The sequence below is a fragment of the Lolium rigidum genome, chromosome 5, assembly GCF_022539505.1.
Source record: "Lolium rigidum isolate FL_2022 chromosome 5, APGP_CSIRO_Lrig_0.1, whole genome shotgun sequence".
Classification (NCBI taxonomy): domain Eukaryota; kingdom Viridiplantae; phylum Streptophyta; class Magnoliopsida; order Poales; family Poaceae; genus Lolium; species Lolium rigidum.
The window spans coordinates 247,537,340-247,545,071 of NC_061512.1; positions in this window are offsets into that span (position 1 = coordinate 247,537,340).

The following is a 7,732-nucleotide window of genomic DNA, read 5'->3' on the forward strand; positions in this document are numbered from 1 at the left end:
TTGTTGGGATTTTGCACAATTTTTTTTTGTCTATCATATACACCAGCTGTAGATCGTTCTAAAGACCAAGGATGTGATGTGAGAAGTGTAGTTGGGAGTAGCAGGAGTAACCTGATGAATAGGAATACTTGGAGACCTCGCTCTTTTTTTCGCAGTTGATTTTATTTTTATTACCAGATGAAGGCGGATTTTCATTTTGATGTGAATGGCCCCCGAGTTGAGTGAGAATTGTGCTTTTTTGGATGGTTTATGTAAGCAGTTGGGGCCTAAGAGTTTTTTTTTCATGAATATATGGTGATTAGATTCAGTTAATTCCCTGTGTGTTTTCGGAAATAAAATGTCCTTTACTGTCTAAAGGTAGAAAATACTGTTTTAAAAAACCGTCATCATAATATTATTTGCATTATTCAGAAGCATGGATTGCTGCCTCGTAACTGTTTTCTGTTCCTTCTCTTTTATTCATAGTGACGTACTACCACTGGCCTCCTCCATGAACTTGCTCCTCCATGGATCGATGTACATATCCAGCTGGTTGTTACACTTCAGTACTGCCACAGTAGTTGCACTTTTTTTACACTTGCAACCTACGTATGTACATAGCAAATGCAGTTAGAACCGGATGGCGTACGCCGATGACTTGTCCGGACTAAAGACCCTGAAGTGCTCTTCCCTGTCTCGATACCTGTCTTCTGGTTCTCATCAAACATTTGCAAAATATATCTGAAACATGGCGAAGATACGGCCGTACTGATTCAGTTTAGATAAAGCACCCAGATTATACCTAGACACGCAACCTTTTTTAAGATTGTATTCATGAAACAATTGTTTCAGAGTAGGATTTTTTCGGGTAATACTGCTAGATATCTTTCTAATCCTATAATGCATGGTTCATATATATACTCCTATAGTACAGACAATTACACTTTGCTTTTTAATAATTTCTCTAATACATGTAAAATCTTATGCAACTATTTTTTGGTAATTCCAGGACAGTTTTTCTGATTGTTCATACCTGCTTTTCTATATTGAGCTAATATTTTGTTGCTTCTTTTATTTTTTTTGTAGTCAATGTTCTTGATATTGTTCCACCATGTAAGCCTAATATCAATCTAGGTTCTGTCGTTTTTCACATGAAGGTACATTCATCTTAATTTTTTTACATGTCTCATGTATTTCCTTTTGTGTTCTTTCTGTAGTCAACGTACCAAGCATACAATCTAGGTTTTCGATACTCAGATACATGAAAGTAGTAAAAAAATTTAATCCTATCCAGAGGTCTTTCATATCCAAGCATGATTTGGATAATCTATTGAAGCTCCCTGATCACCTTATGGTCCCTATGAATCTCCTGCAGTGGACTTCACATGGTGAAGAAAAAGTTTTTCTGCACAAAGAAAAGAATATCAACTTCAGTAAGGAAAGAAACCGTAACATAGTATCCATTCAAGGTTGGCGTCAAGTAATTTTTTGTGTATTTTTTCAGTTGTGCTTGCAGTTTTTCCCCATAAATGAGGACATATATTCACCTGATTTTATTATCATTACACACAGAGAATACCATGAAATACATTGGTGATGGAATACCAATTGGTACTAGGAGGCATTGGCGCGGCGACACGCCGCGCCCGTGGCATAATATGCATAATATCTGAGAGCGATGGCAGAGCTGTGTGCAAATGAGCTTCCTGTGAAGGTCGAAACTAATCTCTATAAATGGTGGCACAGCTAAGTTAGCTACACCTGCACAAGTATGAGGGCGCTATAGGGCAGAGTAACACGGTTGAAACAGCAGAATGCTTCATACAATCATATACGCAAACGTAGTAGTGCAGAGACATAGAAGTATGCTTTTAAGTTATTACACACAGCTGGGTAATAGGTACTTAATACTACGGTACATCAACTACACATTGTCTTGTCTAGGTTGACCGGTATTTCAATAATATTATACATAACTGATCTGTGGTAGCACACGAAATCTTCACTACACGGAACTTTTTCTGCTAATAGCTTCCAGGCTGGGTCGAGCCGTTGCTGAACATGAGGCTTTGCTTCTCTGCGAGAACAAAGAGGGAAGTAAAGTTAGGGCATCTTTATACAATTGAACTTTGTATGCTTAGCTTCTGTCTTATTTGTGCGGGAAGAGTGCCTTGTTAACATGATTCTTGGCCGATACTGAATTTGCTTGTTCGGTCTTCCTTTTTTCAGATGCAAAGCGACGCCCTTTAGCGGGAAAAAGAGGTGTTATTCGATTTTGGATTGTGTCATAGTTGTGTGCCTTTTAAGCTTGTGTTGCTGGGAACTAAGAGAATAGAAAAAAATGAGTTTGCACTGACCTCCTCTATGTCGGATTCAACCTTTTTCTATAATCTTTTCAGGAAATACATTTGTACACCCAAGCATGGGTGTGGATGTTGTCCTAGCCGTTTGATTCTTTGAGATTCGGAAAAGATAGCATGTGAGAGAAACATTTTGAGCCAATTTCCCAAATTTTACACTGTGTGTAGGTCCCATCAGAATAGTCAAAAAGCCCCTAGACATGCACCCCTCACCTCCTGGTCTTCTCTCCCCCGACACTGCTTCTTTCTCTCTCTTCCTCACGCATCCTGTTGGGCAGCTGGCTCTGGTTCTTCTTCACCATCCCCTTCCCAACTCCTCCACCATCCCCTCCTCCACTCCTTCCTCCCTAGCTGCACCATGTCTCGATATTCTCCCCGCTGCTGCAACGCATCTGGCCACCACTCCAGGGGCGGATCCGGCGGCTCGGTGGCTACGCCGATGGTGCGTACGGCGGCTGCTCCGGTGGCGGCTCCTCGAAGTCGTTGTCGAGGCGGAAGTCCGCTACACACTTATTCAATCAATGCTTCTTTGTCTCCCACGTGTCTTGGTCTTCTCCAGCAGTTGTTCTTCATCCCCTCTGCCCCTTCTCCCATCTCTGAACCGGTGGTGTGAGCCTATGGTGAGACGAATCATCTCTTTGCAGCAGCTGCGGTTCTGCCTTGGCTCCGTGGACTCAGCCCCGCAGTTTCAACGTAGACATGTCCCTCTTGGCTAAAATCGAGATTACGATGCAGAAAAGGTATTAACAAATGTAAGGAATTTTCTCCTTTTTCGTTTTAGGATTCATCTGGTTTTGGTACCATTTGCAGTCTGCGATTGGATCTAGTTTTGGGTTTGCCTTCTTTGTAACTCCCCCCATTTCATTTCTATTTTGCCGCATGAAATACATGGATAAGATGTTGCGAACAAGAATGTTGGAGAATCTTCAGAAGGAGCTGGCGGCCGTGCAGAAAGAGCTGGAAGAGAAGAACGAGGCACTCTGCTGCAGGGAGAGAGAGACGACGTACGTGCGAGCAGCCGTCGCCATCAAAGACGCCAAAGAAGTGGGACATGCTGGAGCCGGACAGGAAATCCGGCCTGACAGAGACGGCGTCCTCCATCTCACGACGGTGGCCGCACACGGAGGAGAACCTGTACCTCGGGCAGCGGTCGGGGTCCTGGGAGGCCGACGTGGCTTCGGGACACGGCGAGTCAGATAGCCCGAGCCTCTGCTTCTTGCCGGCGCTAGGGTACTCCGTGGCCGACTCCCCGAGGTCGCTGTCGAGGCGGAAGCACTTCTTCTCCAGCTTGCGGCGTCGTTTGTCGATCACACGGAAGACGCTACCGCGGCGGTAGTGTTGCAGCAGAAGCGCTCAGCCGTACCCCGGAAACGAAGGGTGAGGTGGTAGGAGAAGGGGAGGAGATGGGCAGGGGAGGCGGGTGGCCGTCGCCGTCATGGCGGCCAGCGCCCGATAGCTACCAGTCGTGCTCACCTTGTTCGATGGGCATGGCTGCTCGCACGTACGGCGGGCATGCTTGTTAGCTCCTGGCTCATTACTAATGTCTGGCTGTGAATCTGTGATACTGTATGTTTTATGTAGTGGTAATGTATCCAAGTTGTACCTCTGATGTTGCTAGCTTAGCCAGTAATGAAAAATCATGTCCAGTCAAAATCAGTTGTGATGGTTTGCTTCTTTTTGTCTTCGTTCCATTTTGTCAGATGAACACATAGCGCTCTAGGTTATTTTTAATCTCGCTTAAACTGTTCCTTGCTAATCTAGTAGAGGCTTAATCCAGATGAGGCTTCGACATGTACAGAACGGTCATACTTATTCTCCTCCCCACTTTTCAGGCTCTTTCCTACTCCCTTTTGCATGGTGGACAAAATTTCTAGCTGAGTGGTCAAATCAGCTTCTAATCTCTGGGGTATCCAGAACTTGTACCGGCAGCCATTACCTGCACGTTGCCCCATCGTCGTCAGTACATCAGCAAGGCAAAGAAGAGCAATGAACTCAATGGCGTCCAGGACAGCCCTATATTTTTTGTATGTTTTGAATAGGAGGCAGCCGGCAGCTTCTCTACCTACACCTACCGGGACCTAGGCTGCGACATGTAGCTGGCCGAAAGGCAAGGCTATCTGCGGATCAGGCGCAGAAAGTAGGAAATGATGGGACAGATAAAATGGGAAGTGAAAAAGGAAAATGGTAACACGTCCTGCAGCAGCAGCCATCTTGATGAAAGATCAACGGTCAAAGTAACACCCACACCCATGTGTGGGTGTACAAAATCCACACTCTAATCTTTTCGCTTGGCGCGGAGCCTGAATCTCTTATATCTTCTGTTCCATTTGGTACTTCGTCAGGTGGGGAAGGTGCTGGAGCTTTTTCTTGACACAATGTAGTTTTTGTGGTGCTTGTTGATGACAGCGGACAGCGGACGTGATATTGTCAGCTTCGGAAGCTTCCTGTGTGACACAGGCAGTGACCAAACATTTTGTGCCAACAACATTCTGCACAGCAGGTGATAAATCGCTCGCTTTTCCTCTGGTCGTTGCAACAACCAGCTCTTCATCATGGCCTGTAAGTATTTTACCATGATCGCCAAAAAACATGAACTCGCATATGAACTCTTTATTTTCTTCATTTGGTTTGATGTCTTTTTCCCTCACGCGCAACTTGTACCTGAAAACAATAGCAGCTTTACTTTTTCTGTTTATATGAGCAAGGGTGGTTTTGTCGGTCTAAGCAATACCTGTGTTTCTCTTCTCTGCAGGGGCAGTCACCAGTGCACCTGTAGGCGTTTCCATTAGGGACTGTCTTTTTCCAGCATACTTTGCAGGAAGAGCCAATCGCATGATAGACAACTCCACAAATCTTAAAAACATATGGGTCATTCCCAACATTAACATTCCTGCCAACATGATGTCGGGAGGCGGAAGAGCGGAAGAGATACCATGCCATCTCGACAGCAAACAGTATATACACAATGATAAGTCTTGCCTAAACGTTTATTACGCTCCGGAGCCCAGTATGAAGCGCCATAGACCACCATAGTAAGACCTACCAGGACAGGCAGCTGCAAAGCACAACCCAACACAAAATGAGCAAGAAGAGAACAAACAGCTCTAAAATAAGAAACCAATAAAAGAAAGAACAACTTTTGCAGCCTACCAAATGGGCTTATATCATAGAACAGAACAGAGAAAGCATATTTTTTGATGAAATGATCTTGTGATATGTAGGATAGAGTAGTTTAAATGTGATAGATGAATAAGTGAAGTGGGGTCAATTTGGCCAAAAAGAAACCCCTCAGGCCAGGGTAGTTAAACTGGCATATTGACTTGCATGTTCTTAAATTTTCTTGTACGATGACTGCCCTGCAAACCAAAGAGTGGCTTCATAGAACCATCACCTATACGAACGTACTGGCAACTCCTGTCTGTATTATTTTGTGCTGCTCCTTACGCTGCCTGATTCGACGCAGCTCTTTAGCACTTATAGTAGTTCTCTCAATTCCATTGCTAAACCAGTGGCCTACAATTGCTTCTCTCTTAATTAGCCGGACTGTAGTTTGCACATACGCCTGGTTGTATGTGGTTAGTCAGAACCGGTAATAGGCCTCAGAAACTTCAGCGTTAAAATGGTACAGGACAATTATTTATTACTTGCAGGACACCAGGGATGATGAAATGAAATCAGAGGAAATCTGATAAAATGTAACACCTGAAGGTACACCAGGGAATAGCACTGACATGATTTTCAAACCTGAAGAGTAGACTGCAGTAAAAGAATTCTTTACCCTCACACTTGAGGAGGCCAAAAGTATCCAGCAGGAGCAGATAACACCTCAATAGATTGGAGCAAAGTATCCGGCATAGCAGGACCGGCACAGTAGGCGTGAGGCGAGTCCTCAGAGTCATAACCAACAGTCTGAAGACGACCCAGTTAATTCAGCACCTACCAAATAAGCCGACGGCAGAGGAATCCAAAAGTTCGGACTCTACAGGGACGACAGGCAGCTGCCATCACCATAGCAAAGAAACCTGAAAAGGAACAATAAAAAAGTGAGAGAAAACAAATAAAAGGTACCAAGAAACAAAGAAAGACAAAAGCAGAAGAACGCAAGCAACGAATCATCAAACGGTAGTAACTATCTGAGCACATAGCATACATATATTAGAAAATATGGCCAGACTAATGGATCTACCTCAAACCGTAATCTTTAAACGCCTCTAAAGATGATGAAGCACCTATATATAATATTTATCTGCCACCTCCCTCCTCTTACCGCTACTTTTGAGGATAAACTTTGGTAAATTTCATGTCAAATAGGGTCAGCTAAAACACAGAAAATGAATTAGATACCTCTAGATTCTATTCCTAAATTAAGATATTGATTAAGCCTCTTCTCTCAAGCATCATGTCTAATAGTTTCGAAGTGATATGCTCCATGACATGGTTGAAACACAACAATTAGATGAACAATATCACACAGAGGGGTAAAGGTAATAATCAAAACGAAGATAGCTAAGGAGAACATAGAGGGGGTAATGAGAGGGAAAGAGATCCGCTGGACCCCCGCACACCTCCACCACGCGTTCACCGCTGCGGGATCCCCTGTGGCGCCTACCTTCGATGAAGCAGCAGCAGCAACGCGGCCATCCACCGTGTTTTCACTGCCGCGGAATCCCCGGAGCGCCTACGTTTGATGAACCAGCGGGAGCAGCCTTCCCCGCCGTCTCCACTATCGAGGAGGTCACTGCCTCTGCCGGGATAAGAGATGAAGCAGTAGAAGCTTCCCCCACCATATCCACTATAGAGGAGGCCGCTGCCCTCACCGGCGGCTCCATGGCTACCTTCTTGCTGCTTCCCGCCACCGTTTTCGGCCCCGCAGCGTAGGCGGCGTGGGCGACGCGGAGGGACGGCTGGCTGGCCAGCGCGTAGAGCGGAGCTCACGCGGCACCCGTGCCAGGGCGGCGGCGCGCGACGCGCACGGAGCGGCAAGCGTGTGCTGGGGCGTGGGAAACGCCGGAGCCGGAGGGGATGCCCACGGGCTGGCTGAGGCAGCCATGGGAAGGATCTCATCCAAAGAGAAGGAGGCGGATGGAGGTGGAGATAGCGAGGAAAGGTCACATCTGGAGGATGCACGATGCCACGACGCAGTGCATAACTGCTGGTTTGTTCGGTGGTGGGTCCAGCACCGCTTTGACCAAATTAAATCAAATTAAACACGGTAAGAAAGGAAACCGGAAGGAGATCGGTCACCAATACACACTATAAATTCGTTTGCCGGTAGCCGGTTGCCTCATCTTAAGGAAAAATAAAGGAAAGGAAAGTTACTGCTGGACATAAAAAAATTAACAGACTACGTGTCGTTCAAAGGAAGGAATGTTAGGCATGGAAAATAGCCCATC